Source organism: Tamandua tetradactyla, chromosome X, assembly GCF_023851605.1.
Source record: "Tamandua tetradactyla isolate mTamTet1 chromosome X, mTamTet1.pri, whole genome shotgun sequence".
Lineage (NCBI taxonomy): Eukaryota > Metazoa > Chordata > Mammalia > Pilosa > Myrmecophagidae > Tamandua > Tamandua tetradactyla.
This window is the reverse complement of record NC_135353.1, coordinates 116,603,269-116,621,596: the sequence shown is the minus strand read 5'-3', so window position 1 is coordinate 116,621,596 and position 18,328 is coordinate 116,603,269. Positions and strand designations below refer to the sequence as shown.

The 18,328-nt window shown below is 46.1% G+C and overlaps 1 long non-coding RNA gene across 3 annotated transcripts in view; it reads left to right on the top strand.

Moving 5' to 3' along the window:
• Window positions 1–18,328, top strand: part of LOC143670863 (uncharacterized) — a 64,860-nt gene that overhangs the window by 19,369 nt on the left and 27,163 nt on the right. Inside the window, exon 3 of one of the 3 annotated variants that reach the window (XR_013169465.1) lies at window positions 15,740–16,111. The exons of 1 other annotated variant lie outside the window; for it this stretch is intronic. This is a non-coding gene — a long non-coding RNA (uncharacterized LOC143670863). Of the gene's footprint in view, window positions 1–231; window positions 264–15,739; window positions 16,112–18,328 lie in introns of those variants that run through there. One more of the 3 variants, XR_013169463.1, reaches the window with a different exon arrangement.

The following is an 18,328-nucleotide window of genomic DNA, read 5'->3' as shown; positions in this document are numbered from 1 at the left end:
CCTTCAAAGCAAAATTATCTCAACTCGGCTCCTTCCACAGAGCTGGGGGACACTGAGGTGGCCGAGGATGCGCGGAGTGAGGGTGCAGAGGACCACAGGGCCCGGGACAATCGTTTCGGGGAGGGGGGGGGGCGCGGGGGTGAGAATGGCCAGGGCATTGGCAGAGATCCCGCTCGTGGAGCGGCAGGGCCCACGGGCCGAGTCGCATCCCTCCCCGATCTCTCCCCACAGCCTCGGGAAGGTCACCGCCCGGGGGACCCCAGGAGGAAGATGAGCCAGGACCGCAGAGTTCGCCCCCGCGCAGGCGCAGAACCGGCCCCTCCTGGGCCCGCCCCGCCCTCCAGGCCGGGTCCTGCGTAGGGCGGAGGGCCTGTCTGAGGCCGTTGCTATGGCTCCGGGACCGTCGGAGGAGGGGGGGGCTTCCTGTTAGTTGGGGCGTTGCGGGGGGGTGGAGTGTAGGGAGCCGCTAAGGCTAGGCCTAGTCCATAGTGCGTTCCATGTTTTATTTGCTGTTGTTCCTCAGTCAGGATCCCGAGGATTGTGGGTAGTAACACAATTGAAAATATTCTTCCGATCGGAATGTATACGCTCGGTCTCTCTGGCCGCTAGATGGCGCTGGTGCACCATGGAGACTGCCACCTTGCTCCTGCCCCTCCTTTTCTGCTTGAAAAAACTCTGCAGAGCCATTACAGAGAAAAGAAACTAGTTCTCTGCGGTTCTAAACCCAGCACCCCGTCTGCTTCCTGGAAGCGGGTGGATCCCTCACTGCCAGGGACAAAACTGCTTTGCTCTCTGATTGGCATTTCCTCCTGGGACACTGCCTGGGCCCTTGTATTTCTGCTTCTCTGCTTGCTCGTGTCAGAATCTTTCCCCTAGTTTGTGCTGGGGTTTTATGGACCCTTAGCAATATATTCTCTCAGTACAGAAGCCATTCAACATAGAAAATTTGGAAGACCGATAAGTCATAAGAAACCTTCTCTTATCCACAATCCCACCACCCAGGGATGACCTTTAAATAATCTTTTGTGACATGTTTCCTGGGAGGTTTTTCATTTATAAGGTGCATTGTAAACATGATGAGGGTCATACTGCATCGTGACCTCAATTTCCCGCCTTTCAAACTCCCATTTACAACATGAAAGGCCGCCCACGATAAAAATCGCTGGACAGAGACTTTCAGATATTTTTATTCATTTTTCTTCACAAAACAAAGCGCAGTCTAGCAATGTTAAAACAATTGTAACCGTGATGAACGGATAAATTGCCCCGCCCTCCTCCTGTCGTAAAGGAAAGCATCATAGTGTAACTGTCCTGAGGAAACAGCTCTGCTTGTTTTGCTTCCTTTTTGTTCAAAAGTACCGAACAGCACTGGCCCATAGCAGGTGCTCAGTATACATTTGTTTAATAAATGAACTCTATCTGCTCTAGATCCATTGCCTGTCTTTATAAATATAATGTAGCAGTACTACTGGAATCGAAGGATTATAAAAAATTTCCGACATGGCTTTAAAAATTTACCATTTTTGGCCATGTAAATCTGGAGATTGTACAAATTTACTCTATTTCTTACAAATAACTGACAAGGAGAGTAAAGGGACCAGTGAGGGAACACTTGCAGAATGGCAACTACGTGCCAGTCACTCTGCTGGGTAATGTGAGATAAAAGGAGAACCAGAAATTATAATATTGGTATGACTCCTTCTTGTTATTTATAGACAGTCTCCATTTTAAGCACATTTGACTTTGATGAAACCTACACTTTTGTACATTCAGCACCTCTAAGGCCCCTTTTGGATGACAAATTTAGATTGTACAGTCTCTAATAAACAAACCTTTAGATCAGTAACATGGCCAACCTCCTGCGAGGCAATGGTGTTACCATCTTTGTTTGTATAGCATGTTTTGTGCAATATTTGAATTTGTTTTGCATTGTATGCTTATATGAGAATAAGGAGAAAATGTAAATGTAAAAGTGCTCATGGGAAGTATGGGTCTTTTGAAGATGGTACACTAGAGGCATGGCTGGAAATGATTTGGCACATCAAGTCAAAAGTGGTAAATCTTAAAGCCTCATTGGATGTTCACTGATATCGCAAGCAGGTGGGTTTTGTGTTCAATCATAAAGGAAAAGAAGAAAATGAAAGAATTTTAATGAAACCCTAGGCCTGTGTTATCAAGGATGGTAAGGTGTAATTTAGTGTAACTTTTTTATTTTCTGGAAACAGAACTACCCATTATAACATAAATGTATTCAACTTCCTCATACTCAACTTGTGTATAATTTTTAGGAAAACATTATGTAATGAAACCATGGTCTTTCAATACCATGAGTATCAGAAATTAAAGTTTAACTAGGTGCCCAAAGAGATTGTTAAAATGTTTTCCATGTGATGCTTTGGGAGACAACTCTGCAACCACCATCTTTCCCCCAAATTTTATAAGCTGGCTTAATAGAAAGTGAAGCTATTAGTCATATTCATTGCCATTGCCTCTACCCCTAATTGTACAAGGTAAATTTGCCACCAATTTCTAGATCAGCATCGATTCTTCATCTTATATTAAAATCTGTGAGCATATAGAAAAACTATATGAGCAACAAAGTATTAACACTGAGAATCTTTGAAAAGGAGGTCAGTGTTTCAATCAAATAACTTGGGTGCACGGGTAGTTTCGTGGTTTGAATGCTCGCCTTTCATGTGGGAGACCCAGGTTCCATTCCCGGGCGATGCATCAAAAAAAATAGTAATTTAATTTGACAGATTTAATGATGTGAATAATCTTTAATGCTTTGCTATAAATAGGCAAAGTGATAGTATGCAAATGGTTCAATTTGTATGTTTTAAAGTCCTCCACCCCACCCCTGCCTCTTTTTCGCTTATTATTTTAAAAAAAGCGCCTATTCAGTTCTTATCACCTCAATAATTGGGCTTTTAGATACTTCTTCCATATGTTCCAGGAAATAAGTTGGTTTTCTGTCTTCCTGCTTCAAAGAATAGTGTATGGTTTTGCAGCTGGTTGGCTGAGGAAGCATTAGTAACAGATTTATTTCTAAGAAAGACAGTGGTTAATTGGGATACATCTGAAAGATTCATCCTAGATTAATTATAACATCAATTCTCAATTTGAGAAGTCTGCTTGTATAAATATTTGCTTTGGTTTGATAAATAGTGTTCCGTTCAAAAAAAATTTTACCATTTTGCATGTTGTCGTGATAAAGTAATACTTCCAATTTGTTGCCCATGTCAATACTTCATTTCTTTTATTGTGAAATAATCTTCCATTATATGTAGTTACCGCAATCTCTTTATCCATTTGACTGCTGAACAAGACTCCCTTCAATTCCCTTTATCTTGTCTAAACTTCAGGCAGGCTTCTCACGCCCCCCTGACACCTGGCCCTCATCTCACCAGGATCTTAAGCTCTCCAGGCACCTGAGAGGCACCTAACTAGGTAGTTCCTCATCTCCTTCTTCCTTTCTCTTGGCCTTTCTTACAAGTTGCAGGTTGTCAGCAAAAGGAAATAAATACCAAACCAAATGGTCCTAATTGCAAGCTCAGTAAATCACTCACTCTACCCAGTGAGAAAAGAAACTCCCTTAACATTATCTAAGGATTTTTCCACCAGCCTACCTCCGTCCTTAAAACTCCTGCTGTCCTTTGCCTGGATAAAGTTGAGTTCTAGTCTCTCTTCCCTGCTGCAGCAGGCCAACTATAAGTCAACCTTCCTTTTTAAATATTCTCCAGCGCAACATTCACCTGAAGGCCAGCAGCATCTGCTCGAGGTTGGACAGCAGCACCATCATGTTCCAGTACTCTGGGGACATGTTGCTTTGTCACAGCTGCCTGCTGATGGGGGCACTGGGGACAGCGACAGTGAGCAGGGCTGTAGCAGGAAGGCCAGTTTCTGACAACCTGACCTCTCAATGACGACGAATTTTTCCCAGCACTGGGTACAGTGGGGCTGTTTCTACTGCTTTCCTGCAAGGGTGTTGACACTGCAGGTTGGGGAATCCATGACCATGTATAGAGTGTGGCTTTGTGTCAGATGGAGGTGATGCTGGAAAGATCCCTCAGTACGGAGGGCAAAAGGTCCTGGTCTCTTGACGTTTTCCAAAAAGCTTGCCCCAGTTATAGAGAAACTCACCACCTGACATGTGATCCCAGCGTGTGCAATGAAACTGGAGTACTGAGTAAAGTTAAAAACCTATCCAAAATACTGTATGGTCTCACTGGTATGAACTAACATTAGTGAAAGAACTTGGAGAATTTCAGTTAAGAACAGAGACCGTCAGGAGAAGGAAATAGATAGATATTGCATAATTGGAGGTGAAGGGATACAGATTGTGCAACAGGACTGATTGTAAAAACTCAGAATGGGCTAGCACAATACTACCTAACTGTAATGTTAGAACACTGAATGAAGCTGAATGTGAGAATGATAGAGGAAGGAGGGCTGGGGGACAAATGAAATGAGAAGGAAAGATAGGCAATAAAGACTGAGATGGTGTAATCTAGGAATGCCTACAGTGTATAATGACAGTGACTAAATGTACAAATTTAAAAATGTTTTTGCATGAGAAAGAACAAAATCTCAATACTGCAGGGTGTCGAAAAATATGGTAATTCATATTTTAAAACTTTAACTTATGTGTGAGACTAAAGCAAAAAATGTTTATTTGGTACAAAATTTATATTTTCACTAGTGCATTTCCTAATATAACTTATGTGGACAGTTTAACTGAACACTATAAGTACATGGAAACTTGAGTAGGGCATGAGATCTTGTAGCTTTGTCCAGAGTGATGTCCTGATAAATCCCAGAGTGATTTGAACACTGAATAAAAACGTATTTGCAAAGTCCCCTCGGGGGAATGGCGAGAAAGGGAGAAAATTCAGCTTTCACATGTGGAGAATTCTTGATATTCTCACAAGCAGTGGGGACAACCAAAGCAATAGGCTGAGCCCCCAATCTTGGGGTTTGTTCACATGAAACTTATCCCCACAAAGGATAGGCTAAGCCTACTTAAAATTAGGCCTAAGAGTCACCCCCAAGAGAACCTCTTCTGTTGTTTAGATGTGGCCCTTCTCTGTCAGCTAACACGACAAGCAAACTCACTGCCCTCCCCCTCTCTGCGTGGGACATGACTCCCAGGGGTGTGGACCTTCCTGGCAACATGGGGCAGAAATCCTAGAATGAGCTGGGACTCAGCATCAAGGGATGGAGAAAATCTTCTCGACCCCCCCAAAAGGGGGAAGAGAGAAAAGGGACAAAATTAAATGTCAATAGCTGAGAGATTCTAAACGGAGTCAATGGGTATCCTGGAGGTTATTTTTATGCATTATATAGATATCACCTTTTTAGTTAAGCTATAATGGAGAGGCTGGAGGGAAGTGCTTGAAAATGTAGAGCTGTGTTCCAATAGCCATGTTTCTTGAAGATAATTGTATAAAGATATAGCTTTCGCAGTGTGACTGGGTGATTGTGAAAACCTTGTGTCTGATGCTCCTTTTATCTACCTTATTGACAGATGAGTAAAACATATGGATTTAAAATAAATAAATGATAGGGGGAACAAATGTTAAAATAGATTTAGTAGATTGAAATGCTAGTGACCAATGAAAGGGAGGGGTAAGGGATATGGTATTTATGAATTTTTTTCTGTTTTCGTTTTATTTTTTTCTGAATTGATGCAAATGTTCTAAGAAATGACCATGATGATGAATATACAACTATGTGATGATAATATGAGTTATTGATTACATATCAAGAATGGAATGATCATATGGTAAGAATGTTCGTGTTTGTATGTTATGTTTAAAAAATTAATTAATTAAATAATTTTAAAAAGCCTGTCCAACCTATTTCAAATTTTTCAGAAATGTAACAATGCTTTTCTCCCTCTGAATCATCTCAGGATGCAGATTGTGTTGTGTAAGTTCTCAGATAATAATTGAATTAAACCGTGGGTTTCTTATAGAAGGAGAAGAAAATTCTGAGATAGGTCAAAATTTCTTGTATCCAAAATGCAATTCTATTAAATCATATGTGCATGTTATTTCTACTTTCCAAATGAGACTGTCTTGGCCCTTCACGTTTTGCATCTGGCCTCAGATGTCACTCACCTCGATCATTTATTTTTCCCAACTTCTCTGTGATTGCTGGAAAGGGCTACGATTCAGGGAGTGTTTCTATAGTCCTGACTCAGACCAATTACATAACACCAGCATGCAAGGGTCAGACCCAGGAAAGCAGGGCTCAGAGACCTCACAACTTGCACACAGGAAACCGAACAATACACAGAAGTCACACTTTGAAGCCCACAATTGAAATCTCTCAAAACAAATTAAATGAGAGAGATACAAACACACTTAAGAGTCTGCCATTTCTCAAATTCCGGCACCCCTCATTCCCCAAGTTTTTAGCCACCTCTCTGCTTACAATGCTCCTGACTGAAACGAGCCCTCCCACCCCTGCTCAGGGTCCCAGACCTTCCACCTCAAGGGCTTTCTCGGGCCATTGTCCTCTCTCCTGAATCATCAATTAGTCACTGTATATTTTAATGGTCCAAAAGAGAAAGGGGAAATGAAACCTACCCATCCCATGTGTTGTGCTTCTGCAGCTTCTGTACATTTATTTGTTGCCCTTCAAATAAGACCCTCCCCTCCTCGGCCCCTTCCACTGAGCTGGGGGCGCTGAGGTGGCCAAGCGGGGTGCGCGGAGTGAGGGTGCAGAGGGCGACACGGCCCGGGACGAGCGTGTTCAAGGGGGGCCGGGGGGAGGGTGGGAATGGCCAGGGCATTGGCAGAGGTCCCGCTCGTGGAGCGGCAGGACCCACGGGCCGAGCAGCATCCCTCCCCGACCTCTCCCCACAGCCTCGGGAAGGTCACCGCCCGGGGGGACCCCAGGAGGAAGACGCGCGAGGACCGCAGAGGTCGCCCGCGCGCAGGCGCAGAACCGGCCACTCCTGGGCCCGCCCCGCCCTCCAGGCCGGGTCCGAGGAGGGCGGAGGGCCCGCCTGAGGCCGTTGCTATGGCTCCGGAGCCGCGGGGAGGGGGCTTCCTGCTAGTTGGGGCGTGCCAGACCACTGTGGGGACCTTGCTTTCCTCTCGCGGTTCTTCAGCCAAAGTCCCGAGGATTGTGAAAAAGGAACTCTTAAAAAAAAGGTATACTTCCGGCTGCAACGGCGGACTCGTTTCTATGGCCACTAGATGGCGATAGTGCACTGTGGAGTGCTCCCGCCTCACTCCTACCCCTCCCATTCTTCTTGTAAAAAATGCGCACAGCCAGATCAGGAAAACAAAATCACTTCCGGTTAGTTCTACACCCGGTACTTTGCGTGCTTCTAGGTGGGGAGTGGATCTCTCACAGCGTGAGACAAAATTGCTTTGCTCTCCAACCTGCATTTCCTCCTGGGGGACTGCGTGGGCCCCTTGTATTTCTCTTTCTCTCTTTGCTCATGTCAGAATGTTTCCCCTAGTTTCTGCTGGGGTTTTATGGACCCTTAGCAATATATTCTTTCAGTATAGACGTCATTCAACGTGGACAATTTGGAAGACCGACAAATCATAACAAAACTTCTCTTATCCACAATCCCATCACCCAGGGATGACCTTTAAATAATCTTTGTGACATGTTTCCCGGAAGGTTTTTCATTTATAAGGTGCATTGTAAACATGATGAGGGTCACACTGCATCGTGACCTCAATTTCCCGCTTTTTAAACTCCCATTTACAACACAAAAGGCCGCCCACGATAAAAATCGCTGGACACAGATGTTCAGATATTTTTATTCGTTTTTCTTCATAAAACAAAGTGTAGTCTAGAAGTGTTAAGAATTAATTGTAATAAAATTGATGCAAATGTTCTAAGAGATGATGAATATGCAACTATGTGATATTAAGAATTACTGATTATATATGTAGAATTTTTAATCAAAAATTTTTTTTTTTAAAAAGAATTAACTGTAATGAGATGAACGGATAAATTGCCACACCCTCCTCCTGTCGTAAAGGAAGAACCTCATAGTGTAACTGTCCTGAGGAAAAGAGCTGTGCTTGTTTTGCTTCCTTTTTCTCAACACTGCTCCTGTCAGCACAAGAACTGGACGGCACTGCCCCGGAGCAGGTGCTCAATATACATTTATTTAATAAATTAACCCTATCTCCTTTCTTCCCATTGCCTCTCCAGCTGCTTAGGCCAGAGATCTTTAAAGCCATCCCTGATTCCTCCCTCTGCCTCCCCACCCGCCCAACATCATCAAGCCTACTTTCTAATTTCTAATACTATTTTTAAGCTGATTTTTCTTCCTCACACAGTCGGTTCTCTAGTCCAGGTCACCCTCATCTCTCTCTTGGACAACCACGACTTCAAAGCTGGTCCTGCTGCCACCAGCCTTTACCCGTCCCCCTCATTCTCCATCCCACGGCCTGAGGCACCTTTCTTAAATTCTCATCCAGTCGGTCATGTCTTTCCTGCCCCAAACTCTGCCGGGGCTGCCTGCTGCTCTTAGGTTAACATCCGGGCCCCTGGTCTGGGGCCATCAGGCCTGCTCACCCCAAAGCACCTCCTCTGGAGCAGGCCCCTCCTTCTGTCCCACCCACACTCTGTGTTCCAGCCACTCTAAGGCCCCTCTGTTCCTCAGACGGACTTCCTCTCTCTCATTTCCACAACCTCACAGGGCTTCTCGCTCTGTCTGGTGCACTTCTCCTCCCCTCCTTCTGCCTCATTCCTGCTTCCCTTCAGCTCTCAGGTTAAGTAGAACAATTTAACTAGGAACTCCTAGGGATGAAAAAACTGTTTCCAGAGCAGACCCCTCTCAGAGCCCCTGGAAGGAATGCAGGATGCCACCTGGTGAGACAGGGGCCCTGGTCTGGAGCAGACAGGATGGACCCCCCCGGCTCTACTTTCATCTGGAGTCATGGCCTGCCTGTCTGCTGACATCCTCTCTTCCCTCTCACCCCCTGGTCTCCAGGGATACCCGCCTGTTGCCAGGGCTGATGGCACTGAGTTCCCGCATCCTGGGGCACCCGGAGGTGGGAAGGAGAGGGCTGCTCCTGCCCACACAGGGCAGCCGGTGCTTTGAAGCTGCCCTGACTTTGAAGGGAAAATACCACCAGGCACTATAGCAAATATTCCCAGGTACTGCAGGGAAGGAGATGGTCTGTCACATACTCTGATGGTGCGAGTCTGACCCCTAAGGCTGGACACTAGGCCTTAGGCCTGGGGACTCACACTGTCGTCATCCTCTGAACATGCTGTTTGGTTCCCAACACAACAACTGCGGTGGAGGTCCAGTCATGTGGAGACGCAGTTGCCCATGAAATCACTATCGCATCAAATATTAAATTTCAGATGAGGTAAAAACGTAGAAGAACACCTCATATTTCAATGTGGGAAGAGGGAGGGTGAGGGCTGATGGAGGATGCTCTAAGCCTTGAATCCTCCCCAGCCTTCCATCCGCCTCACATCAGGCCCCAGGGGCCCAGTTTACACCCTGAATCCTTCAAGGCAGTTCATGGACGTCTTTCCATAGGGAACGGCCTTGGTCTCCCAGCCCCATGCAGTTCTCACAGCCACAGGCCACCAGGCTCTCCTGGAGGCGCAGACAAAGGTGTCGCTGTGGCCGCGGCGAGGACAGCGTGGGGCCCAGCGTGGGGCGGTGGTGCCCATGGAGGCAGCCGTCGCCCACGCTCTGGCTCAGCTGGTCGCGTCATCCCTGGCTCTGACATGGCGCAGCTGGAGCAGGGCCTCGTTGCCACGCGTGATGCACCCCACGGCAAGGGCTCCTGGTGGGGGGACAGTCCTGGCCCGGGCGTCCCCTTGGCCCTGCCCTTGCTGTCGCCGTCTAAGCCAGAGCTGCCCTGGCTGACGGTGGAACTGCCGACTGCTCCCTGCTGTGGCCACCTCAATCCCAAAGGGCTCATCCGTGGACACAGGGTGCCAAGGGTCAGCCCCGATGCCCGAGGGTGGGGCTGCCCCAGCTGACCCTGGAGCGGTGGAGAGCGGGCGGGGCGGTGCAGGGCGCTGTCCGGCTCCTAACGTGCGCCGGGACTGCTGGTGGGTGGGCCCAGGTCCGTCTCCCGCGTGTCGCTGATGTAGGACTCGCGGGAGAGCCTCTTCCCTCCTGCACCTCCAAGTGCTGGAGCTGCTGGGGCACGGGCTGGAGGCTGAGGCAGAGCCAGCGGCTGGGGCTGAGGAGCTGCCGCAGGTGCTGGGAGCTGAACGGGCAGCAGTGCAGGAAACCAGCTTCCCCAGCAGGGCAGGCCCTTGGGCTGAGTCTCCAACTCTTCCCCAGTAATGCCAGTTTCCCCACATGGGACCCGGGGAATCACAGAGCAGCTGCTGAGTGTGGGTCACCTCCTGGTAGACGTGCATTCCTTTGGGGGTTAGTCCCAGGGCAACTGTAAGTCGATCTTTCTTCTTATCCTTTTGAAGCTTGAAGAGGCAAAGGGGCATGGTGTCCATCAGTTGCAGGAAACGGGAGTGCAGTTCAGAGCTCTTCCCCACGTGGCAGCCCCTGTGGTTCCCCGGGTCAGCCTGGACCCCTAGGTGCCAGCAGGAAGCAGCTCTCTTCATGGGGGGCGGCTCTGACCTCAGCACATCCTCCTTCAGGTGCCGGTAGTACAGGCGCCCGGCGGTTTTGTCCTTAAAACCCTTCCATTTTCCACACAGCACTGTGGTCTAAGGGAGGCAACAAAAGAAGCGCTGGATATCTTGTTTCCTTAATATATATATATTTCTCCCAGTCATCTGAGAAACATTTGTTTAGCTTTTGAGCCAAGCCCATAAATATATACCCGTTGTATGCTCCAGGCTGATTTATTTCAACTGCCAGACAGGAAGGCACGGAGTGGACATAACGCGGGCTAGGTTACATAGCTGGGCATATGTGTAGGTGTAAAAGTTTCTGCAGTGCTGACCGTTGAGACTTCGGCAGCTTACTGTATCTGAATTACAGTTCCAACGACACCGAGGCCCATGTCATCGCACACTTGCTGCAGCAGCTCCCACCGGTGACAATCCCCCCACGGCCAGCCATGTCTGCTCCCGGTTGGGCAGCGCCACCACGGCCCGGTACTGCGGGGTCATCCCGCCTTGTCCCGGCTGTCATCATGTCAGCGGCAGTGAGTAGGGCTGAGAGGCACGAAGGGAAGTTTCTTAAAACGTGAGTTTAGATGATGAGGACATTTTCCCACCACTGGGTCACGTGGTGCCGCTCTCTGCTTTACTGCAAGGGTGCTGATACTGTGCGGGTGGGGAATCCATGAACATGATGGGCTTAGATACCGGGAGTGTGATTTTGTGGTTTTATATTGTCCTTCTGACTCAGACCAGTTCCCAAACACCTGAGTAAGAAAAGGTCAGACCCCGGAAAGAAGAGCTCAGAGACTTCACAGCTTGGACACAGAACACCGAAAATTTCACAGAGCTCAGACTTTAAAACCCACAATTCAAACACCTCAAAACTCATCAATAGGATGGGAGACACATACATAGCTCAGAATCCTGATTCTCAAATCCAGGCATCCCTCATTCCCCAAGTTTTTAGCCACCTCTCTGCTTTCAGTGCTCCTGACTGAAACCAGCCCTCCCACCCCTGCTCAGTGTCCCAGACCTTCCACCTCAAGGGCTTTCTCCTGCCATTGTCCTCTCTCCTGAATCATCAGTTAGTCACTGTGTATTTTAATGGTCCAAAAGAGAAAGGGGAAATAAAACCCACCCTTCCCATGTGTTGTGCTTCTGCACATTTATTTGTTGCTCTTCAAATGAGACCCTCCCCTCCTCGGCCCCTTCAGCAGAGCTGGGGGACGCTGAGGTGGCCAAGCGGGGTGCGCGGAGTGAGGGTGCTGAGAACAAGCGTGTTCATAGGGTGACCTGGGGCCGGGGGGAGTGTGGGAATGGCCAGGGCATTGGCAGAGGTCCCGCTCGTGGAGCGGCAGGGCCCACGGGCCGAGCAGCATCCCTCCCCGACCTCTCCCCACAGCCTCGGGAAGGTCACCGCCCGGGGGACTCCAGGAGGAAGATGAGCCAGGACCGCAGGGGTCGCGCGCGGAGGCGCAGAACGGGCCCCTCCTGGGCCCGCCCTGCCCTCCAGGCCGTTGCTATAGTTCCGGGGCCGTGGGGAGGGGGGCTTGCGGTTGGGGTGTTACGGGGGGCAGTTAGGTAAAGTCCAGTGAAGTTTCTGGGTTTTGCTTTCCTGGCTGCGGTTCTTTAGCCAAGATCGCGAAGGTTGTGGACAGGAAAGCAATGGAAAATGTTGGTCTTCACCCGGCAACATCCGCCCTCCGTCTCTTTGGCCGCTAGATGGCGCTGGTGTACCGTGCAGGGCACTCGCCTCGCTCCTGCCCCGCCTTTTCTGCTCGAAAAAAACAGAGCAGAGCCATTTCAGGAAACTGTAACCAGTTCCCGCTGGTTCTAAGCCCAAACCCGGTCCGCTTGGACAAAGCGGGTGGATCCCTCATTGCCAAGGACAAAACTGCTTTGCTAGCCATTTGGCATTTCCTCCTGGGGCACTGCCTGGGCCCCCGTAGTTCTGGTTCTCTACTTGCTTTTGTTCTCTTCTCTCCCCAAATTTATGCTGGGGTATCCTGGACCATCAGTAATATATTCTTTCAGCATAGGAGTCTTTGAACGTCACTGTAAACAATTCGGAAATCCGAAAGTATACTACAGAAACCAAGTCTTATCCACTATACCATCACTCAGGGATGACCATTAATAATCTTTTGTGACATGTTTCCTGGGAAGTTTTTCATTTATTAGGTACATTTTAAACCTAATGAGGTTCATATTGCATCGTGATTTCAATTTTCCTCTTTTTAAATGCACATGTACCATCATAAGTGGATCCCCGCAATAACAATCATCGAACAGTGATATTGAAAGATTTTTATTCATTTTTCTCCATAAAACACGCATAGTCCGGAAGTGTTAAAAATTGATTATAACTCAGATGAACGCAGAAATGGCCCCTCCCACCTCCTGTCTCAAAGGTAAACATCATAGTGTAACCTTTCTAAGGAAAAGACCTGTGCTTGTTTTGCTTTCCTTTTGCGCACCAGTGTTGTCAGTACAAGAACCGAAAAGCACCCTCCACTTAGCGTGTGCTTAATATATATTTGCTTCATAAATGAGCATGTTATCTCTTTTCAGGTGCCTTTCTTTGTAGTACAATGTATCTTTCCGTGCTACTAGGATCGGACTATATAAACATTTTCCTAAATCGCTTTAACATTTATTTCCATTTAGTACATTGTCCTGATTAAAACGACTCTTCCCATCTGTTGCCCATGTCAATAGTTCATTCTTTTTATTGCGAAATAATCTTCCATTATATGTGGTTATCACCATTTCTTTACCCATTATGCTGCTGACCAAGGTTCCCTTTAATTCACTTTAGCTTTTCCAAACCTCAGGAAGGCTTCTCAGGGACTCCTGACATCTGGCCCTCATCTCACCAGGCCCTTAAGATACACAGGCATTTGAGAGTTCCTTATCTCCCTCTTCCTCTTTCTTGGCCTTTCTTACAAGGTACAGGTGACACAATCACAGCAAAAGGAGAAAAATTCCAAACCAAAGGCCCTAACTCCAATCTCAGCAACTCATTTACCCTACCCAGTGATCAACCAACCCCCCTTAACATTATCTAAGAACTTTTCCACTAGCCTACCTCTGCCATTAAGCATTCTGCTGTCTTTTGTCTGGGGGATATTTGAGTTCTTGTGTCTCTTCCCTGCTGCAGCAGTCATGAATAAAGTCACCCTTGCTTGTGTGCCACCGTCCGTGCAACTTTCAGTTTGACAGGGTTGAAGGCCCTTTGGCTTGTTTCCAATTTTTGTTCAGTGGGATTGGAGTTGGTATTCCTGCGTTGGGTTTTGTGTGAAAATGACTGTTAATGTCTCTAGGATAATTACCCAGCTGTGTATTTGCTGGTATTTGTATGTTAACTTTACAGGAAATGGAGAAACCATTTTCCATTCTCCAATTCCACCAGCTATGTATGATAGTTACTGTTAGTAACGTTTGTTGTTTGTTTGTTTTTTAATTGCATATGGTTGTTGATCCAACACAATTTGCTGACAAGACAATCTTTTCTCCATTGAATCACCTTTGCCCGTTTGTCACAAATCAATTGTTCAAACGTGTGGGCCTATTTCTAGGCTCTTTTGCACTCCACATTATAACATCTGGATTACTTCAGGTTTATAAGTAAATCTTAAAATCAGGGTTTGCAATTTCTCCAATTTTTTCTGGTTCAGAAAGTGGAAAGGTGGGTATTAACACTGGCATATAATGTTCTAAACAAAGCATGACACAAACAGCCTCTGAGTTAACAGAAATATGAGCAGAGAGATTTCCTCTATCTACTCATTTACGATATACTTTCCAATGAACACGTTCATGGTACAATAATAGCTCCACTGCATGGAGGGGGCAGCACGTGTCATCAGCACTAGTACTATAAACGAGTCCTGAGCACCTGCTGCGGTCCAGGCTCCAGGATCCAAGGTTGGTGACGTGGTGCACACAAGCCCGTTTCATGCAGGATAAGAGTCAGCAAACAGCTCACATATTAATGAACAAGCACAAAGAAAGCCAGCACAGGGGTGAGCGGTAGGAAAGGCTTGAACATAAAAGAGAGATCTGTATCCCAGAGGATGAGGAGCGCCTTCTAGAAAGGGGTGGTATGTTTTTATTATCATCATATGCAGATGAGTATCAGAGAGGTTAAGCAACCAACTCAAGGTCACATCGCTGGGTATTGTTGGTGACCACTTGCCACTTGGGTGTGTTCTCATACAAACGCCTCTGCACTATTCCTTACACCAATCTCTCCCTCTTAATGTTGTCACCTCTTTTGATACAGTGTGCACCCTTGGCTTCCCTACTTTTAGCTCTCCTTTCCCCTTCACATTTTCATAACCTGGAAAATGCAATACAAATTTTTGTTGAAACACATCAGGCCTTTTGACATTACAAAAGTAAATTTTTCCATGTCAGGTACTTTAGGTACACCCATTTTCTTGAGGTTGTATTACACCCACGAGAATGGATGACTGTGCTTGACTCTGCTGCATTGTCTATATCACTCTAATCATAAATAAATTTGAAACCTAATCAAAATGCAATTAAAAACAGGAAAACTTTTTACTGTACCTTCAGAAGAAAACTATTCATAAAACATTATACCAAACGCCAAGACTTTCTTAGATACCACTCCTTTGATAAGGAGTTGTTGAAATTCTGCTAGTTACCATAGGGAAAGCATTTCTTTATGTTCCTTTCATTCCCTTGCTGGTACTTTGAGAGGCACAGCAAAGCAAGCCAAGGCCATATCCTATTCCTTTTTGACAAAACCAGTAAGTGAAAGTATTCTGAAACACAGGTGCACAGCACACCTCCTACGCACAAGCAGTGGTCTGTATATATAGGGAAATTGTATCGGGAATGTAAATGGAAATCAAGGAAAAATCATAAAACCAAACCATCACAGAAGAGTTCTACTGCCCAGGATCTGCCCTACTTCAGCAAACTAGACAAGGGAAGACGCCCTTCTCCTTTAAATATGTTACCCCGACCCTTATATTTGACAACACTGTCTAAATAACTGAATACCAACCAGGAACCACGCAGCATATTAAAACATGTCTACTCATAGATCATGTCACGATTGGCTTTATACTCACAAACTTTCCAGAAAAGGGCTTTCTGACAATTTTTTTCTTTTTGGTATCAGCAGGCTCTGTTAATCGAACCAGATGCCTCCAGCATGGCAGGTGAAAATTCTGCCACTGACCCACCATTACACTGACCTGACAACTTTAATATGAAATAAATGATTTCCTTGAAAACATTTTTCTTTACGTTCTTTTAGAGGGAGTGATGTACAAAAAGAGTAAGGGACTGCATAAAGCCCTGCTACCAGCTCAAGTAAGTTCTCATACCTAGGATCTCTTTTATTTCTTTCTCAGAAAGAAGGGAACTGGCAATGAAAAGCAGCCGGAGAACACTAAGTACAGGAACGCGCATGCTCCTTTTATCTTTGTCCGCAAGGCAAATTAGTCCCTCCCCGGGTCACCCTTGGCTGGCTATTTAGAAGGTCTAGACTTGGAAAGGAGCCAATCAAAAGCAAGTTTTCTACACCTTATTATCATAATCACTCATGTAGTTTTTGACCAATCATCGATTAGACTATGTTGAATCCTTCATTTCCATAACTGACTATTCTTATTAGAGGAGAACCAATCACGTAAGCTTCATATTTGACCAATCACAGATTAGGGTATGTTGAATCCTTCATTTGCATATCGAGCAGTTTTCTATAGAGGGGTCCAATCCAGTAGCTTTATACTTGACCAGTCACAGAGTAGGGTGTGTTGAATCCGTCATTTGCATATCCAACTGCCCTTATATATAGCAGATTAATCAATTACACTTCATACTTGGCCAATCACAGATTAGGGTATGTTGAATCCCTCATTTGCATATGACTGCCTTTATATAGAGGGGGACCAATCAAGGAAGCCTCTTACCCTAAGCATCTATCATATTATCGTAAACAATTCGTTATTAACATATGCTGACAGGAATGTGGTCCAGGTTAGGAGGTCGAGATTTAAATAACTTCCTTATATGAGTGAAAGGAGTCCACCATCCCTTACAGCACTTCTGAAGCTTTTGAACGCTGATCCTAATGCAGGTCTCTCTCTGATGCTTAAACAATGCTCATAGGAAGTTTCAGCATCGTATTTCTCCACTAAGAAATCTCATCCCCAAATGCAAAAAGATAATGTGCTATACAACCATTTTAAATTTGGAAGGATTGTACAGTATGTGAAGATATCGCAATAAAAATATTAAACAAACAATAGAAGGACTACAGAGAGGAGCAGTCCTCCGGAGCGCCTAGAGAAACTACACCCAGGAAAGAGCACAATGCGGGCGCTGACTGTGACGTCACAGGGGCGCGACCCGTGAGAGAAACTGGGTCCTAAATTCCCGCCTTCATCGCCAAGTTGGACAGCGGGTTCGGGCAAAAGCAGTGAGTGAGATGGGTTGGGTTGTGCGAACACGCGGAGTAAAGCTCTGTTCCGTGGAGAGAAGGGGCTGAGATGGGTCCTCCGGACAAAGTCCCTTGGCGGCCCCAGGGCGCTCCTCCCCAGGAGCGTGTTGATGGCGGAGGAAGGGTCCCGGAGCCCAGAGGAAGAGTTTCCGGTCAGTGGGGGCCTCACTGAGAAGGCTCCTGGGTGCGGGGCCCAAGGCGTTGAAAGAAGGGACTTCTGTGACCGGCTCAGTCTGCAGTTTCTGTTATAGCGTGCACAGATGAGAAGTACATACTATTAGATTTTTTAAATATATGGTGGTAATATATGCAACATGTTTCACGTTTTTAATCAGTTGTAAGTATACAGGTATTGCTGGTAATTACTTGCACAATTTGGTGCTAACATCACCACTATAAACTGTGAAAATTTTCCATCACCTGAAATAGAAATTTTTTTTTTTTTTTTTTTGAGGAAAGGAAGGAAAGACAGAGAAGGAAGGAAGGATGGAAGGAAGGAAGGGAGGAAGAAAGGGAAACATTTTCTTGTTTTATTATATTTTGTTTGTTTGTTTGTTTTTTACATGGGCTGGGGCCGGGAATCGAACCGGGGTCCTCCGGCACGGCAGGCAAGCACTCTTGCCCGCTGAGCCACCGCGGCCCGCCTGAAATAGAAATTTTGTACACGCTAAGCACCACCTTGCTACTCACCAACCTACCACCCACCCATCCCCACACTCCCACACCTGATAACCTATAGTATTTTTCTCCATGAGTTTGCATATTCCAGTTTACTCATAAAAGTGGGATCATAAACTATTAATCCTTTTGTGTCTGGCTTATTTTGCTCAACATTATGTCTTCGTGGTTCATCCATGTTGTAGTATATATCAGACCTTCGTTTCTTTTCACGACCGAATAATATTTCATTATGCATATACCTCATTGTCTTTATCGGCACTTTGCTTCAGCCTTTTGGCTATTTTGAATAATGGTGCTGTGAACATTGGTATACATATATCTGCTTTAGTTCCTGCTTTCAATTCCCTGGGGCATATACTTGGAATTGGGTTTACTGGGTCATGTGGTAATTCTATATTTAACTTTGTGAGGAAGCGCCAGTTTTCAACAGTGGCTACATTCTGCAATTTGATAACGTTTATTTCTATTTTTTTTATTTTTCATTGCATAGGCGAGTGCATACACAATACATGTACATACACCGAACCAGTAGGGATATTGATTTTATTCAGGATATTGCAATCTGGAGACCACTACGGGTACGGA